The following is a 20,669-nucleotide window of genomic DNA, read 5'->3' as shown; positions in this document are numbered from 1 at the left end:
CTGGCTATATGACCTGCCCACCTGAGCCTCCTACACTTCATGACCCTAACAATGTTAGGTGTTTCTCGTTATCAAATTTTCGCCATTCCCCATTCCCTTTCCTCTTGGGTCCGAATATTCGTCTCAGGGTCTTGTTCTCAAACACTTTCAGTCTACGCTCCTGAAATGTAAGAATTTTTAGACTATTCTCCATTTGCAAGATGTATTTTACCTGAAAGCTTGTGCGGTATGTAGCACTCCAAAGGATTCGTAGATCTCTTTTATTACTTTCCTGAAAGAGGAAGTAGGTTTAGGTTTCCACTCATCTTTATTAAAATGTCCACTCTTCGCACGGGAAGGTTTATGGAGGTTACGACAATCAAACAAAGGGTTCAAAAATTCATTTCACGTGGTTGAGCCGTTTTTGAGTGATGATGAGACAGAAAGAAACACATGATAGAAATTTCCCCCTTAGAATTTTCGGAAACGATGGGACATGTAGCAGTTTATTCTTAATAAGGAGTTAACATACCAAATTTTGTCTCTCTAGCACAAGGGGCTTGTGAGATACTCTTTGGAACCTCCCCTTAGAATACGCATTTTATTGAAAGTAACATTTTGAAAACCATCCGATTCAAGTGATTTGTAAATCGTTTTCCTATGATTTTGAGACAAACCATGTTGCTTGGAACGTGGAGGAAAAGAATTACAGAAATACACTCTTCTCCTCTTCGGAGCAAAATTTTCCAAAACGTTGGGTCATATTTCCAATTATTAGAATCACGCAGTGGAACTTATAAAATTATTCTGTTACTCCATCAGAGCGAATTTTTAAATTCTTTTTTTGGCAATAGATACCTAGACTAATTATATCGGTCGAGTTAGTTAATGGATCCAATCCTTTAATCACTGATAACGGTGGCTATTTATATTCCGTTGAAGATATATAGCATCCCCTAGCTTCTATGCAATCTGCACAATATCACAGAAATGTTGGTTGCCTAAAGTACAAGGATAAATAGCTTTCTTATAGCAATTATCCCGGTCAAGTTTGTTAATGGAGTCAATCCGTTAATATCTTAACAGGTAACGGTGGCTATCCCTCATATCCTGTTTAAGATTAATATCCTTTTCTAGCTTCTATGCATCCTGCACATTAGCAAAGAGAAGTTGGTTGCCTATCATACAAGGATAGGTAGCTTTTCTTATTGCAATTATATTGGTCAAGTTCGTTAATGGAGTCAAGTCGCTAACAATCCTCAACAGATAACGGTCGCTTTTAAAATATCCCATTGAAAATCTATAACATCCCCTAGTTTCTATGCAACCCACACAGTAGCAAAGACATGTTGGTTGCCTGCAATAAAAGGATATGGCATTGAATGATGATCTGTATTTTCTTTTAGCAGAGTTTATATTTTGGTGAGGGGTTTATATATCAAGTTTCAACTTCCTATCTTTTGAGGGGCTCCTCTGAAATATTCTATTTTTGACCGTTCGTATGAAATGTTTCAACGGTCTGGATTAGTATAATGAAGAAATGTACACAACTTTATAAATAAAATGTCGAATGAAAGGGGTGTTTGCGCTCACTAACGGAGTTTCCATTTGCTCCTGCTTGTGCTGATTAATCTCACTGAAACTCGGGCTCGCTCGGACTCCTACTCTTTCAATTTACAGCTCGCGCTTAAGTTACTGACATTAATCCCGAGAGACTGGTTTGTTAATTTATACATCGTATATTTAATATTTTTAAATTGCCCTGTTCCCGTTCTAGAAACGGAAATATGTTTTTCATCACGTTAGGATAATATTCATGGTTCTTCAGAAGATATTACTTTATTTTGGCTTCAATTCAGCTACAGTAGAGTTCCGAAGTGGACGAAAGGGTGGCCAAGTTTGTAAAAATGCCAGGTTATCGGGAATGGGGTTAAAAAGAATAAGTATGAATGTTTCCTCAGAAAATACAGTACTCTACTTGTATGTATTGGTTGCTTGAGAATACAACAGAGAATAAACTGCCTAATTACCCTTAAACAGGAATGGGGTTAAAAAAGAATAAGTACGAGTGTTTCCTCAGAAAATACAGTACTGTACTTGTATGTATTGGTTGCTTGAGAATACAACAGAGAATAATATGGACAGAGGGGTAGCCGAGTTCGTGAAAATGGCGAGTTATTGGGAATGGGGTTAAAAAGAATAAGTATGAATGTTTCCTCAGAAAATACAGTACTCTACTTGTATGTATTGGTTATCTGAGAATATAACAGACAATAAACTGCCCAAATACAATTAAACAAGGGAATAGTAAGTACTTTATGAAGGCATAGAGCCCTTACTATGAAAATGAAAATTACTGAACATACAACGTACAGTAATTTACTTGATAAGACAGACCGTAGAAAAATACCCGGCAATGACCTTGAACGGGTCTGCGCTCGGGAATTTTTCGCCCTGCCTGGGTGTTACTGAGTTATCCGGACTGCTGGGTTATTAGTGCCGGGTATCAGGAACTCTACTGTATCATATAATTTCTCGAATTCTATATTATGTGTACGTGTGTGGTGTGTGTGCTTGTGTGTGTGTGTGTGTGTGTGTGTGTGTGTGAATATATGTGCTAGTGTGTGTGTATCGTTGCAAGTATCAAAGAGGGTGAAATGACATAGGGATATGGAAGAATAACATTGTGGAATCCTTTCGCAAGAGGAGATGTATGACTGAATGTGTGTCGTATAAGTCCTCTTTGGATACACATATCACAAATCCTTCTCTTCTCCCCTTTTACTCATATTCCTTCTTGTTAACCATTCTCTGCGTCTTGTTCTTTCTTTAGCAGCTTTCAAGAGGCTATCGTTTTGCTTTGCTTTTCTTGTCTTCCCCTTCTTCGTCCAGGGAGAACATAGCCGTTACTAGGAAAAGCATAAGGTATACACACATGACATGTCATCCACCTATTGTTCCCCTCGAATAGCTACTAGGGATGAACAAAACTCTGGACATTTTCTTGCTTTTTTTTTTCAAATAAAAAAAGTCCGCGATGAAGAAATAAGAAAGCTTTTATGTTGCACGTATTGTTCTGAGCTGAGCGTCAACTTTTCCCTTTGCTTGTCATTTCGATTGGCCTTGTTCGATTCGGTTGGTTATGTCACTTTTGTAGTTTTATTTCAGTTCTTTTTTTTTCGGAGGGGGGCTGCAGAAGGGAAGAGGGAGTTGTCAACTATACCAACCTTTATTCCTCCAACACCTTTAGATATATACCAGATTGGTAACATTTGAGAAAATGATTTTTACGATTCACACACAAGTCACTCAGCATCTTTTGACCATTCACCTACTGACTAGTTCTCAATGCGAAATTTTTATACACGTCCTTTTCTTTCTTAAAAAAGGGTTTCTTTCTGGTCGAGATGTATGTGTGTGTAAGTCCATGACCTTTATTTTAACAAATCAAAAAAGTCAGAAAGAAGTTATTTCGGTGTAAGGGGATTAAAAGGGAAAATAACAATGCATTTGTCGAAATGCAGTACTGCTGGGACATATGCTAACTAGCTGGACAATGGTCAAACCTTTTTTTTTTTTTTTTTACTTTTACATGCATCAATTTTTCTCATGCTTCTTTTTTGTGTGAATCCGAACAGAATCGAGTTTTCTTTTCCTTTTACGATTTTGTCTTTTGTCACAAATGACAATGGATTTGCCACTAATGTTGAGAACAGAGCAGAATAATTTATTCTTGAAGACCTCTGTTATATATATATATATATATATATATATATATATATATATATATATATATATATATATATATATATATATATATATATAAAGAAGGGCCTTGAAGTTCGAATGGAAAGATAGAACTTAAGTTTCTTGACTTTGAGTATCAGCATGACTTCACTTCTTCTCTAATTTAACTATAGTTCTAAACTGGGTTTTGACTACAGATGGTGGTTCTTCAATTATTATAACTGACGCTACAGAAATAACTTTCTAGGGGCTAGATAAAACAATTGAGTTGTCGGATCCCAGAACATTTTTTATCTATTTACAGCAAATCGCAGAAAACTTAGAAAAATCTAGGTTCTGCATGTTTTGTAGAACTGGGAATACTTCAGTGTGTTCATGTGAAGAACTTGAATACACTCTAATGCTTCCAGTTCTACAAAACGCATCGATCCTACAGTTTTTCTCGGTTTTCTGGGATTTTCTGTAAATAGACAAGAGTCGTTTTGGAACTCGACTACTCAATTCAAAGTGGCTGATTCTCGAAGAATGGGAAAATGTTATTTATATACAAAATCATTATTTTACTACGTTAGGGAGTAACACTAGGGATGATATCAGAGGGTTGGATTCTGCTCTCTATAGCTTCGAAGTCTTTCTCTTCGGGGATATATATATTCGATCATATTCAATGTAGGTTACCAATATTTAAAAAAGTAGTTTTCAATCCCGCATATTGAAATCTCCCCCGGGGAGAAAATGTTCTGAAATTATCATTGAGTAATAAAACTTACCATCGGTGGTGTCTTTCTTTTTCGCCGAATGTATTAAGCTACCCAAAAAATCGATCATCTTCGGCAAAATGGGAATTCCTGTTTGGCAGAAAGATTATTGAAGCGAATTTATATTCAGAAAGGGAATTTCCCTTTCAAGTCTCCAATTTGTGTTGGTTGAATTGTGGGGTTCAATTACGTTTACGGGAACGGATTGCTGACCATCGAACAATATAACCACTTACAAGATGTTAAGAACAAATAAAATTTTCCTTTCCACAAAATTTTTAAAATAAAAAGTACCGGTATTATATTTTGATAGATTGTCACGAATTGTTAACATTAGAACACGTGTGATCTCTACCACATGAGTACCCATCTGAAATAGATACCGGGTTCTACGTTCCGAAAGCGATTGAATTTATTATTGTTTTATTTATTCAATAAAATGCTGGATCACAGAGGGATAGATAGATAGATTTGATTTCAGCGTCTTTTTCAGCAGCAAAGCCATATAAGACGTGGACCTACAGTTTAACGTCGAATCCTTAACACATGAACTCCCAACCGGGAATCGAACCCGAGTCTCCCACGTCAAACGTGTTTACGCTAACCGCTTAGCCACAAGAGAGCTCGGATTACTGGTAGATCGTCCACTTATAGTCTAAGGACACCTGTCGAACCCTTGGGCATTTGTGCTTGTCGTTAAGAACACATTGTCCAGGGGTTTTCTCGGAGTTTGTCAATCTTTATGTAAATTTATAATTAATTTTCCTTTAGCTCAAACAGTGGTGAAATTAATTATTCATTTTTAATGTATTCAATAATGAACTAAATTATTCTTTTGCACTTTTAGAATTTGGTGTTCCTGTTGGACACATCTCGGATAAGGGTCTGCAGAATGTTGTGGAATCCGAATGAAACGAAACTCTATTCACACGAGAAATCCAACTCTCATTTCCCTCAGCAAAGGAGAAGTATGTGTTGAAGTTAACTCGAGATCTGACAAGTTGTAATAGCCTTAATTAACTTTAATAATACTAATCATAATTCGCAAAATTTTAAGCTACAGGGGAAGACCGAAAATAAGTTTCTCCAGGTGACTGTGGACAGAGGTGGGGATGCAAGACCAAAAATAGCATGTGACATTCAAGATTAGACGTACCTTTATTTTTCCATATAAGAACCACGTACATTGAGACATTTGTCATACCTGTCTATATAAGCTTCAAAAACTCTTCCAGAAAAAATTCAGGGCTCTGCATACGGAAGAAGCGTCCAACAGTTTCTATGACATCAGCATTGCTTCCGAAGCGCCTGCCGCCGAGGATCTACTTTCAAAGCCGGAAACAGATGGAAGTCACTGGGTGCAAGATCAGGACTGTATGGTGGATGGGCAAGGCGCTCCCACCCAAGAGTTGCAACGAGAGGGGAAACTCATTTTCGAACTAACCCTCGTATTTTAGTTTGTTCATCGGACTTCTATTGTTTGTCGGTATTTGCCAATTTATTATTATTATTATTATTATTATTATTATTATTATTATTATTATTATTAACCATTGTTGGAGGCCTGTTAATTAAATGCATTGATTAATTATTTTAAGTGTACGGCATATCAAATTATTTTGCTTGTGCTCAACTCTCTTTGTTTTTGTTTTCTGTTTTAATGTTTTATTCGTTGTTTCCGGCCATATGAATAATATAGAATCTCTCTCTTTTTTATGAAAATAGTTTACTTTTTTTTAAAAAAAATATTTGGGTTGGTTTGTACAGTTATACAAACAGATTTTCATAATAATTATATATCCATTTTGACGCCCCCATATTCTTCCCATAATGCTCAATGAAAATGTTTGGTACGAATTGTTCCGTCAATCCGTTAACATCCATTATTCAACTATTTTCTGATATTAATGTATCTGCGTGTTTTTAACAAATAAATAAAAAAACAAGACAGATGTAAACGAGGGGATAAAAACTAACCCTACCTGATCTACAGTAACGTTATATATATATATATATATATATATATATATATATATATATATATATATATATATATATATATATATATATGTGTGTGTGTGTGTGTGTGTGTGTGTGTGTGTGTGTTGTGAATGTATATAAATCTCTCCCATATGTTTTAATTGGTATAACACATTCTGGGGAAAAGAATAATAGTAATAAACACAGGGTATTCTAAACTCACAGAATTTTGGGATACCTGCAAAGAACTAATACTGTATTGTTATTCCGAAATACAGTGGGATGAAACGGATTAATACTGTTTTTTAGAAAATAAAAAAAGCAGAAAGAAAAATAGCATAGGAAATTAGTTTACATATTTGTTGTGTGTGCAAAAAAAAATGTGAAATACAGATAATCGCAAAACAAAAAAAAAATGAAATCGGTATTATGTTTGTGTACAAGGGAATGTGTGATGAGAAAAAAAATAGCAGATAATTTCGAAAAATAATCCTTCATCGTTGGTCGTTTGTGTTTGTAAGTAATCAGCTAATAGGTATTTAAAATATCGACTAATGTTTTGTTTGTTTGTTTGTTTGTTCAAAGATTAGGAATCATTAAATTAAAACTTTTTTTTTTTTTGCTTGGCATCTCACCATTTCTGTCAAGAGATTTTTTTTTATTTGCTTTGAAAAATAAATACGGTTAAATACTGTGCAAAGGGTTATTGTAATAATATCCCTGATTCAGAAATAAATACAAAGTTATCTATATTATGAAGCTATATGCTCATTTCATCTCCTAACGGACAGTAAACAATATTAAAGTGTTTTTTTTTTTCATTATTATTTCAAAACATGGCATCCTAGCTCTTTATCCTTTGTTTCAAGGTAATATGGATTATCTTGTAGGAAAAAAAATAATAATAAAAAATGAGAGATTGTTCAGATTCTAAAGCTGTATAATACTATATTCGTATACAAATCATATGTTTGTCTGTGTGTATTTTTTCCCCGTTTCTAATTCGCTTAAAAATCAGCTCAGCATTAGAAGATAGTAATCGAAATTGTGCACTGACAAAAATTCATTATTCGGACACTATATTCTATAACTCTACGGAATCCTTATGTTTACTACGGAAATCTGTGCAGAGCATACGCTATTCATATGCTACATACGTTCTACCATTATTACATCATGTCGCTGCAGGAAGTCTGACATAGAACAGTCTTCCATATATATCTCATGTGTATACGTAAGTTACATACGTCAGCTATATGTTACATACGTCCATCTGTATGTGAGATGTCGACCGCCTATATACAGCTCTTTCGTTCGTACGGAAAGTACGTATAAACTATACTTTTTCAGTTATACGTTTGCAGTACTTTAAGTCCAAAAACAACAGCATTTACACTTGTAACCTAGGTTTTTACGTACGCCACATACATTTTCTCTTCTCCGTGTGTTAAGACAATATTTGACATCTAGGTATTGATATATTAAAGAATTAATATTTAGAAATACAAAATAATACTTTAAAAATTTACTGAAAACTCAAACGAATTATCGCAAATATTTCCATTATGGTTCTTAAATTACGAATCAAACACACATAATATGAGAAAATAACACGGTTTATACTAAAAAAAAATCAATAATGATAATGATAAATCATTGTTATAGTAGCGTCTTTTACAATTGAACTTGAAAATTGAAAATGAAATGAAATAAAAATTTTCTTTAATGTCCCACGATTATTTCCTTTAGGCTAAGGGACACGAATGATTAAGGTAAGTTAATGATAATGGAAAAAATGGTGGAATGAGAAAGTGGGAGGAAAGCCACGGACACGATGTTGTCCACCACAAACTTACTTGGACAGGGAACGAACCAGGGACCCCAAGCAACAGAGGTAAAAGCTCTACCTCTGAAGCACCGTGCCACCCTCCACCTGAGAATTGTTTGAGTATCTATGTTGTTTTGTTCTTCCACGATTTTGCCATTTTATGCACAGAATTTCATCTAAAGGGGAGGGATTGAAATATTCAAGTTCATACTACTTCAGGATATAAGCGATTATTTTACATATCTGGAGTCACAACGTCAAAGGGAATAAGTCAAAAATGTCATTTTTTATTATTTCACCATTCGATATCATATGACAAGATCTTCCTCTGGTAGAAACGAGATGGCTCTATCGCTCTTAGTTTGGGAGTTATGACGTAACAACTCTTCGGGACAAGTCATAATCATGTACTTCTTGTGTTGGTAAAAGGGGATAAGTCAGACTTATTCCCTTATACAGGCAGAAGTATGTATATTTTCTTTCAAAATACAACTCTGTATAAGGGAATTAGTCAAAATGTATTTTTCGTTTTCGGTTTGTTTCAGGTTTAAAACAATATTGGCGGCGAGTCTTTTATGTTTGTTTAATACGTAAAACGTCAGAAATATATTTCCCATAACAATAATTGCATAAGGAAAAATTACTTTATATATTTTCTTGCCGCAAAGAGGAAGGAAAGAAACTGTAACTTTTATTGTTTTTAATGCGATCGAATCATTTCACCCCCACCCCCCCCAGAACGTAGTATTGTATTTGAGCACCTTGTGTTTATATCTTTAGTTGAGACGTAGTGTAAAATTGATGAACGTTCCATTTTTGATGCTCTTAACGAGCCGTCGGAATCAAGTTCCGTCGATATTTTTCTTTCTGGATCAAGTTACCATCCTGATGAAACTGAACTTTCATCTCATTCTTCGACAAACTGTGATGAAAAACTTTGTGAAACTCGAACAAAGAAGAGGAAGAAAAATCAACATTTTCTGAAGTTAAAAGACGAAGGAAAGTATCTAAACCTATGAGTGTTGCATCCAAAAGCAGTGAAGAGGCAATTGTTTCACCTGTTTTTAATGATAACTATCTTTCCGAAAGCTGCTTTTCTTATAGTGTCCGGAACAAAGATCAATGTGAGGCTGAAGTCAGTGAAGGACCAAAAATGGCTGGAACAGAAGCTAAAAGACGAAAGGACCTCGGAGAAGAATGTTTCTAGAAAAGGAAATGTTATGCCAGAAAGGAATGCAAAACCTCTTTCTTCATGTCGTATGAAGTGTAGTAAAAGACTAACAGAAGATCAGCTTGAATCTACATTTCGGGAATTTTGGAATCTTGGCGATCATAATGTGCAATCGCAGTATCTTGCAGATGGTGTGAAGTTAATTCCAAAAAAATTGTCAAGACCTCGGACACCAAACCCACGTTCTCGAGAAGTCACGTGTCAATATTTTGTTACAGTTGGTGAAAATGTTGTGCAGATTTGTAAAGGTTGTTTTGTAAAAGTGTTCTCAATTGATGTTAAATGCACTAACGTTATTATTGACAAGAAAAGATCATCTCAGTCAGGCATAATTTCTTCTGATAAAAGAGGCTTCAAAGAACCCCCGAATAAGATTGCAGGAGAAAGTTTGGCGAATCTGCGTTCCCATTTCAAAAAAACTTCCTATATGTGAATCTCATTATGGACGAACAAAAGTAATAAGAATTATTTATTAAGCTATCTCAATAAGCAAATAATATATGAATTATACAAAGAAGAGTGCAAGTCAAGTAATCATACTCAAGTAAGTTATACATTTTACATGAAGCTCATGTAGAAAGAGTTTAATTTTATTTCCATCAAAGCGCCTAAAGTAGATACTTGCAAGTCATGCGATGTGCTTCAAATGAAAATAAAGTATGCGTCATCCAATGAAAAAGAAGTTCTAAATCAACAACTACTGAATAATCAATCTAAAGCCGAAAATTGTTACGAAGCAAAAATACAAGATAAACTAAAATGTGAAAGTGATAATGGGAAGACTGTGGGAATTTCTTTTGACTTACAACAGTGCCTTCCAACACCTAGTCTACATACAAGTGTGGCATTTTATAAAAGACTTTTGTGGACTTACAACTCGACAGTTCATGCGTTCAATGACAATACAGTGACTTGTTACATGTGGCATGAAGCAATCGCTGGAAGAGATTCAGATCAAATCGCGTCATGCATGTCATGAGCCTGCCAGATTCAGTGACACATTTGATAATGTACTCTGACACTTGCGGAGGACAGAACCGAAACATAAATTTTGCAGCAATGTGTTCTTATGCTCTGACCCAGAATGACAGTTTGAAGTTAATAAATCACAAATTTCTTGAACCAGGCCATACACATATTCAGTGTGATAGCGTTCATGCCCTGATTGAGAGAGCAAAGAAAACATCTCAAGTAGAAATTAGGATTCCACAAGATTATTACCAGATGGTCCGTATGGCACGAGGAAAGAAGTCACTCAAAGTAGTTGAAATGAAGAGAGACCTTTGATCTTATTCCGAAGTTCTGAAGACCAATCTTGTTCATCGCCATCATAATATACATGGGGAACAAGTAAAATTGCTTGACATACGGTGGTTACGATACTGTAAAGAATTTGGACTTGTTCAGTACAAAACGTCTTGTGATGAAAAAGACAAGTTCCTTTTTATGGTTTTGCGACGGCGTGGGTCAGTATCAGTGAGAAACGTACCAGTACCTGTAACCTAATTGGGACCCAACCCTATTAGTTCGTAAAAACACAGAGACTTAATTTCACTATTACCTTTGCTGGGTCCAGTCTACCATTCATATTATACCAGTTTAACTTCATGCAGAGGTGTTTCTTTTACAGACCCTAGTGTTATAGCTGATGTAGATGATGAGCACGAACAATCAGCGATTAACATATGAACGTTGGTGTGAACACTTGTGTATATTTTATTATTTTGATGCAGATATATTTCTAACACTAGAATAGACATATGGATATTTTTACAGTTCTATTATTCTATTTTTGCTTAAAATATGGAACCATTATCTTTTTAAAAAAACTACTGATGTATGACTTATTCCCTTTGACCAGTAATAATAAATATGTATATTATATTTGAATATCTGAAAAGGTAAAAAAAGATAAGTCAAAAATGACGTCATTGCCACTCCCCATTGAAACTAAATTCGAAGCATTGCAGCTAATACGTAACAAAACAGCATGAATGACAATATATGTCAAGATCAACTCGATGTGTTAATTAGAATAGATGCAATATAATACAGAAATTCATCAAAATTTTCAAATCACTCTCCTGAAAAGTAGCATTTTTGACTTATTCCCTTTGACGTTGTGACTCCAGATATATATATACAGTATATGTATATGATAGTAAATGTTTCATAAAGAAAAACAAAGCTTTCTTACAAGGCTGGCTAGAATATTTACTATAAAAATTTATTATTTTTTAAAAATAATAAATATTCTAGCCATCCTTGTAAGAGAGTTGTGTTTTTCTTTATTCAAGATGGACACAAGGCCATATTGTCATAATATCCATAAATTTTTCATTAACATTTGCACTTTGGAGGAACTTGTGGTTAAAACCCGGTATCTCTACTTTTGAGCACGTCACTGTCTAACGTTATTTTGAACTTGATTTATAAAAAGAATTTAATTTTCACGAATCTAGGGACATTTAAGGAGATTTCAAGAAGGTATCAGTAAAATCAAAGCACCAAAATTCCGTCCATTTGAAATTAAAACACATATTATCCTCCGTATAAATCATAAGGCTGTAAAGTTAAGATGGCTGTAAAATTCTCAACAGCTGTAATTGTTTTAGTAGAAGCAGTATTATATCCAAATTATTAAATATTTGATTCAAAGTTATTCATTGATTTAGGAGTACGAATATCGTATTCTCTCATGCATTCGTATTGGGTCTTTTTTTTTTTTTTTTTTTAATATCTTCAATTATTGCAGACAAAGAATACGTGTGATATCTGCATGCTACGACTTTTAGACTCACACAATAATAATAATAATAAAAGGTATATTGTTTTCAACACAACAGAAGCGAAATGGATCCCCCACTGTTGGCTGTGTGGAGATACCCCAGTCACTATTATATCCTTCGTTCACGGTGTTTTCAGACGCACAATTGAGGACCGTACTCGCAACTCACCTGGGAATCTTCTTCGTTCCAGCACGGAACGACAATATGCCAATGATTACAAGATATCTACCTGTTGGGATTATGAATGGTGGGAAGTCCCAAAGTGTTCAACTAGAAAACAGTGCACGAGGCTACGATGGCACGAAGTAGTATCCACTACATATACAGTAGACTATATTCTAATAGTCTTCTAGTCCTACGCTATTGGCTCATGTAAACAGTAAGTCTTTGTACTGCGTACAGTTTTAGATGTTAACGATATTAAATACTTGCACAATTATTATTATTTTTAGAGATCCAGCGTGGCTAAGCGGTTAGAACACGCACCTTTGGCGTGGGAGACCCAGGTTCGATTTCTAGCGGGAAGTCATGTGGTTCGGATCCCACGATTAGCTGTACGTCCACGTCCCATATAACCTCGCTGTTGATAGGGATAGTAAACTGAAAATGAAATGAAATGAAATTCAAATGAAATCCGATCAAATTATATGAAATGAAATCAAATGAAATCATTATTATTTTAACTCGTTCATTTCAATGAGGAAATATTTTTTCTTTGAAATGAGAAATGAACTGAAATCAAGGAAAAGATAAAATTAATTCATTATACAAAATAAAATCTTTCAGTTTAACGTCCCACGATTATGCCCTTAGGCTAAGGGAGACAATGATTAAAGGAAGTGAACGATGATGAAATAATTGGTAGAATGAGAAAGTGGGAGGAAACGGAAGTACGCGGAGGAAACCCACAGACATGACAATGTCCACCACAAAGTTATTTGGTCGGGGATCGAACCATAAAGCCGCAGCACCAGAGGTAAAGGGTCTACCACTGAACCACAGGATCCCCTTATCATACAAATTAATTGGCTAAAAATATATAGGTACACAACACGGATAACTATGCAACACACATATTTTATATTGCGTGCTGCACAGGGCCGCACACACGAGAGACGTACAACGTATCCAGACTGCCCAGTCTTCGTGATTGTTTTAAAATAATATATTTGAGTCTTATCTGCATCATCAGAGCCGCACTCGACTTTGGACCCCAACAAATATTTGTGAGTGTGCGCCTGGTGCTACATGATTACACTCAAACGACTGAACGACGATTGTAATAAAAAAAAAAAATATTCAAGGGCAGATTTCGTTCTAGGAAAGAATTGCATCATTTCACTTTAATAAAACGATTATCAGGATCTTACTTGTACGATTGTTGACGTTTAGGATCTCTTTTCCAGTACCGAAGCCATATGAGGCATGGAACTACAGTTTAAGGAGGAATCAGCACCATTGGTGCAAATTCCTGAAGAGTGAGAGGGACATGTCCCCTCCAATCTTTGAACTGGGGTACTGTCCTTTCCCCAATAATCCGATTTGAAATGTGTTTTTTTGTTGAGAAATGTGATGAATTGTGTCCGATTACCACAAAGGAAAGTGGGATAAGCCTCAAATCTGCTCACCTCCCAATATTGACAACTCTGCGTCCTGATCCTCCACAGCATTTTTTTTTTCAACTTCATAACTATTTTGAACATCGCTTTAAAAAACACATAGGACGGTCTTACCCGTCCCCCCAATGTTGAAGACAGATTTGCGCTGCTGATCAGCACTACCCTAATGTGATCAAATTTCAATGCTTTCCGACTGGGAATCGAACCCGCGACCCGCTAGGTTAGCAGAGGAGGCTATGTCTCATGAGCTGAGACAATTGCTCGCTAAAATGCCGTATTGTTTCCGCTTGCGCTGATATTAAAATAACAATGATGTATTTTAGCATACCAGACAATAATAGTAATATTATTTATCGTATTTCATGTGTTACACTCAATCAGTGCCGTATGCAGGAGTTCTTGAAGGGGTACGCACCAATAACTACCACTACATTTGATTTAAATTTTTAAGTTTTTAAATGTTTTTAGGCATCTGTGGTGTGAATGAGGAATATTACTCTGTTCAGTGAATCCTTTTCCTTCAACCTTCAGGAAATCGACTTAAACTATTGCTTTTGCAAAACTAACCTCTCTTTTAAACCTCAAACGGACACACGACAGCAGAAAGTTTCGGAGAATGTTGCTTTTTCACTTGCTAGGTTCTCATTTTAGATAGTGTATATTTACAGTAAAGGGAGGTGCATGTGCTCCGGTGCACTCCCACTAAATTCGGCCATGCACTCAATTGTTACTTTAAGAAAAGTACGGCAATGATTCCTCGTAATTTTGAAAAAAATCTTACAATAAGACTTACTCATTATTGTTGCAAACAGGGTGCGATTGATTTCTTGATTGTGCTAAAAACAGGATTGAGCGTCATCTCTCAGCTAACGATTTTAAAGTCAATTAGAGATTACAGTTCGCAGAAACTTCGTGAGTAGGTGCGAAAGAAAGGCTGAAAAAAGAAAGAAAAAAAGGAGATAATTGTTACGAGAGGCTAATGAAAGCATTTTCATTTGGGAGCAGATTGCGTGCCAGAAAGCTTTAGAACAATCTAACGAGTCCTCTAACCTCTTCTTCCCCTCCCTCTTCGTCTTTCTTTTCTTTCTCACCTCAGTCGTTCGTGATGGCTGATAGCTTTTAACCTGTTGACAACCGTCAAAACCTATTCTTTTAATATTATTTGGTTTAATTCGGTGTGGGAATATTTCATATAGACATTTCTTTTAATGGAGAAAAAGCTTCAATATTTCCAGCGTATAATCCATACAACTTTTGTTAATTACAAGAATTCAATATTGTCGGTAATTCTTCCTTTTTACTTCTTTGCTGCACAATAAGATTTCTCAACAAAATTACAAAATCAGTCACAGTTTAATATATATACAGTACAACCCCTCAAATCCGAACTAATTGGGGCTGAAGCCTGTTCGGATTTCGGGGTGTTCGGAATACCCGGAAATAATTTTACGTACTTATTTCGTCACTGAATTGGCCGTAAAACAACGACTGAGGTTAGACAGAGTGGCCCAGTGGTCGAAAGGGCAGTGACCTTGACTAGCGGGTGTACACTCATGTCCAAAATTATTGTCGCATATCTATAACTGTCTTCTTGTAAGAATATAATTAGATAATGATTTTGAATAAGCATTAAGTCTAAAAATGTTAAAACCTTTTAAAAAAAACTAAATTTGTGTGATTAAATCTATTTTTTTTTTTCATTTTCCAGCTGTAGTTATTTTTTTTCTCCTGAGAACGTGTTCGGATTTGCCGGGTTTTCGGATTTCCGGGGTTCGGATTTGAGGGGTTGTACTGTATATGGTAATATATTTATCAGCAGTTCATTTCAATCAATCTAGTTTAACTTCCCAGAATCATGCACCGAGGCTAAGGGACTCGGTGGTGACAACTATGAACGAAATGTTGAATTGAAGAAGGTGAGAGAATATAGAAGAAAAACCACGAGTTATGTGTTTGGCCACAACACAACGCACTTGGCAAGAGCTATATTTCAATTTTAAGGGTATTTGTTGAATTATTATTAAGTTACTAAACACCAGAAATATGGGCATATAGACACAAAATATTACAGCCACAACCAGCGACGCACCCAAGGGGTGTCCACCAAGTACGACCCCCCTCCCCACAAAAAAAGCTTCCTAACTCAACATACATTTGCACACTTTAAGCGTTAAATTATTATTATATGCCAGCGGGAGTTCATGTGGTTCGGATCCTACATTAAGCTGTAGGTCCCCGTCTCATATAGCCTCGCTGCTGAAAGGGAAACTAAATTAAAAATCTAATAAAATTATTCTCATTCTCTTTTACTGTATTAACATCAGTATCACTTTAAGAACATTTTCATTAGTAGAATTTTAGAAGTATAATTTTACTGGCTCTTTGAATGATGCAAGAGCACAGTAATCCATAGAACACTTTGACGAAGAAAAGTGGTCCTCACTCGAAAAAAAAAGTCCGAGAAACGCGGTAGCAGGATACATGTTACAATCCCTGAATGATCAGAGTGAATCCAACCTTCAACAGAACACCTTTTAAAAGCATTTTCGTTCCCGAAAAATAGGTAAACTTCGAAGGTTAAAAAGTCTAATCAATGCGAAATTAAAATACCGCTAATTTTACAGTAATTATATGATATCTTCAAATAGATAAAAAGATAAATAAAAAGTGGAACAAGACCGCTCTAAACAATATTATTTTCACGAGGTACCGTTATCACGAGTCACATAGTAGCATTCCATTTGCAGTCATTTATAAACGCGAAAATAAAGAGACGATTTTTTAAATAGCTGGAAATCGAAAGCAGATAAGTGAGTCGTGATAAGGATATTTCATGTAAAATAATATTGTCTAGCAAGCTCTTCTTCAATTTTCGATTATCTTTTATCTATTTGAAGATATAAAATAATTGTTGTAAAATTAGCGGTAGTTTAATTTAGCCGTGATGGGGCCTCAGGTATTAGAAAAAAATGTAGGATCATTAGATGAACAGACTGAATAAAATAGCTATACATATGGTCAGGGTCGGATCCAGGATTTTTTTTAACGGGGAGTACACCAAACTACCATTTCATTTGAATTAAATTTGAATTCTTTTAATGTTTTTAGGTATCTGTGGTGTGAATGAGGAAGACTATTCTGTTTGGTGAATCCTTTTACTTGAACCTTCAGAAAAAATGGACTTAATTGCTTTTGGAGAACTCCGTTTTCTTTTAAGCCCCAAACAGAAACATGTCGCCAGGAAGTTTCGGAAAGTGTTGCTATTTTCATTGCTAGCTTCTCATTTGAGACAGTGTATGGGATCTATTTACAAGGAAGGGGAGAAGAGAGTGCAAGTACAGCAATACACCCACTCCCCATAACCAGCCCTGTATATGGTATTAAAACACCCAGAATTCATAATAACAAGTAATATAAAGAAGAATTGAAATCAAGCTAATTAATTAGCTAAGATTTTTTTAAAATCTTCATTTGTTTACATTTTTAAGGAAAATACCAATTTTTTTTCACATAAAAAAAAAGAAATACAAAAGAAACCAGGGACATTTTCAGTCAGCGAAGAACATCCCAACCACCTAGTAACAATAAGATGAAACATACGGAAAATCGATAATGAAGCCCGTGTTTCTTTTAATTAACTTTGGAAATAAATGAAGAGACTTTTGCTTGTAGTTTCAAATCTTTACAATCTCTCCCCCCGTCAATTCTTTCTTTTTCTATTATAAATAACTCGGCACCGGAATTACATCTCGAGCTTAATCCACCATGATTAAATCACAACTTTTCTGTTGTATTAATTTCGTTCTCTCCCCCCCCCCATTCTTTGCTTTCCGTTTAATAATCTATATCTGCAAGCTATTAGCAAACTAAGACGGAAACAAAAGAAAAATCCTTAAGTATTACAACTCCCCTTCCTTCAATTTCTCAGGACTTTTTTTCTTTTTATGCTTTGTTATGTGTAACATACCCCATTCTCCCAATGGTATTCAACAGTTTATTTTTTTTTATTTTCTTATATCTGCAAGCTATTAGCAAACTAAGACGGAAACAAAAGAAAAATCCTTAAGTATTACAACTCCCCTTCCTTCAATTTCTCAGGACTTTTTTTCTTTTTATGCTTTGTTATGTGTAACATACCCCATTCTCCCAATGGTATTCAACAGTTTATTTTTTTTTTTTTATTTTCTTATATCTGCAAGCTATTAGCAAACTAAGACGGAAACAAAAGAAAAATCCTTAAGTATTACAACTCCCCTTCCTTCAATTTCTCAGGACTTTTTTTCTTTTTATGCTTTGTTATGTGTAACATACCCCATTCTCCCAATGGTATTCAACAGTTTATTTTTTTTTTTTATTTTCTTATATCTGCAAGCTATTAGCAAACTAAGACGGAAACAAAAGAAAAATCCTTAAGTATTACAACTCCCCTTCCTTCAATTTCTCAGGACTTTTTTTCTTTTTATGCTTTGTTATGTGTAACATACCCCATTCTCCCAATGGTATTCAACAGTTTATTTTTTTTTTTTTTATTTTCTTATATCTGCAAGCTATTAGCAAACTAAGACGGAAACAAAAGAAAAATCCTTAAGTATTACAACTCCCCTTCCTTCAATTTCTCAGGACTTTTTTTCTTTTTATGCTTTGTTATGTGTAACATACCCCATTCTCCCAATGGTATTCAACAGTTTATTTTTTTTTTTTATTTTCTTATATCTGCAAGCTATTAGCAAACTAAGACGGAAACAAAAGAAAAATCCTTAAGTATTACAACTCCCCTTCCTTCAATTTCTCAGGACTTTTTTTCTTTTTATGCTTTGTTATGTGTAACATACCCCATTCTCCCAATGGTATTCAACAGTTTATTTTTTTTTTTATTTTCTTATATCTGCAAGCTATTAGCAAACTAAGACGGAAACAAAAGAAAAATCCTTAAGTATTACAACTCCCCTTCCTTCAATTTCTCAGGACTTTTTTTCTTTTTATGCTTTGTTATGTGTAACATACCCCATTCTCCCAATGGTATTCAACAGTTTATTTTTTTTTTTATTTTCTTATATCTGCAAGCTATTAGCAAACTAAGACGGAAACAAAAGAAAAATCCTTAAGTATTACAACTCCCCTTCCTTCAATTTCTCAGGACTTTTTTTCTTTTTATGCTTTGTTATGTGTAACATACCCCATTCTCCCAATGGTATTCAACAGTTTATTTTTTTTTTTTATTTTCTTATATCTGCAAGCTATTAGCAAACTAAGACGGAAACAAAAGAAAAATCCTTAAGTATTACAACTCCCCTTCCTTCAATTTCTCAGGACTTTTTTTCTTTTTATGCTTTGTTATGTGTAACATACCCCATTCTCCCAATGGTATTCAACAGTTTATTTTTTTTTTATTTTCTTATATCTGCAAGCTATTAGCAAACTAAGACGGAAACAAAAGAAAAATCCTTAAGTATTACAACTCCCCTTCCTTCAATTTCTCAGGACTTTTTTTCTTTTTATGCTTTGTTATGTGTAACATACCCCATTCTCCCAATGGTATTCAACAGTTTATTTTTTTTTTTATTTTCTTATATCTGCAAGCTATTAGCAAACTAAGACGGAAACAAAAGAAAAATCCTTAAGTATTACAACTCCCCTTCCTTCAATTTCTCAGGACTTTTTTTCTTTTTATGCTTTGTTATGTGTAACATACCCCATTCTCCCAATGGTATTCAACAGTTTATTTTTTTTTTTATTTTCTTATATCTGCAAGCTATTAGCAAACTAAGACGGAAACAAAAGAAAAATCCTTAAGTATTACAACTCCCCTTCCTTCAATTTCTCAGGTTTTTCTTTTTATGCTTTGTTATGTGTAACATACCCCATTCTCCCAATGGTATTCAACAGTTTATTTTTTTTTTTATTTTCTTATATCTGCAAGCTATTAGCAAACTAAGACGGAAACAAAAGAAAAATCCTTAAGTATTACAACTCCCCTTCCTTCAATTTCTCAGGACTTTTTTTCTTTTTATGCTTTGTTATGTGTAACATACCCCATTCTCCCAATGGTATTCAACAGTTTATTTTTTTTTTTATTTTCTTATATCTGCAAGCTATTAGCAAACTAAGACGGAAACAAAAGAAAAATCCTTAAGTATTACAACTCCCCTTCCTTCAATTTCTCAGGACTTTTTTTCTTTTTATGCTTTGTTATGTGTAACATACCCCATTCTCCCAATGGTATTCAACAGTTTATTTTATTTTATTTTATTTTCTTATATCTGCAAGCTATTAGCAAACTAAGACGGAAACAAAAGAAAAATCCTTAAGTATTACAACTCCCCTTCCTTCAATTTCTCAGGACTTTTTTTCTTTTTATGCTTTGTTATGTGTAACATACCCCATTCTCCCAATGGTATTCAACAGTTTATTTTATTTTATTTTTATTTTCTTATATCTGCAAGCTATTAGCAAACTAAGACGGAAACAAAAGAAAAATCCTTAAGTATTACAACTCCCCTTCCTTCAATTTCTCAGGACTTTTTTTCTTTTTATGCTTTGTTATGTGTAACATACCCCATTCTCCCAATGGTATTCAACAGTTTATTTTTTTTTATTTTCTTATATCTGCAAGCTATTAGCAAACTAAGACGGAAACAAAAGAAAAATCCTTAAGTATTACAACTCCCCTTCCTTCAATTTCTCAGGACTTTTTTTCTTTTTATGCTTTGTTATGTGTAACATACCCCATTCTCCCAA

The 20,669-nt window shown here is 34.6% G+C and overlaps 1 protein-coding gene across 10 annotated transcripts in view; it reads right to left on the bottom strand.

The window, feature by feature from the left end:
* dac (dachshund family transcription factor) overlaps positions 1-20,669 on the bottom strand; it is a 665,535-nt gene that overhangs the window by 575,506 nt on the left and 69,360 nt on the right. The window lies entirely within an intron of this gene.

This window comes from Thermobia domestica, chromosome 5 (genome assembly GCF_964235325.1).
Source record: "Thermobia domestica chromosome 5, izTheDome1.hap1.1, whole genome shotgun sequence".
NCBI classification, from domain to species: domain Eukaryota; kingdom Metazoa; phylum Arthropoda; class Insecta; order Zygentoma; family Lepismatidae; genus Thermobia; species Thermobia domestica.
Note: the sequence above shows the minus strand (reverse complement) of the source record. Positions and strands in the feature narration are given on the sequence as shown.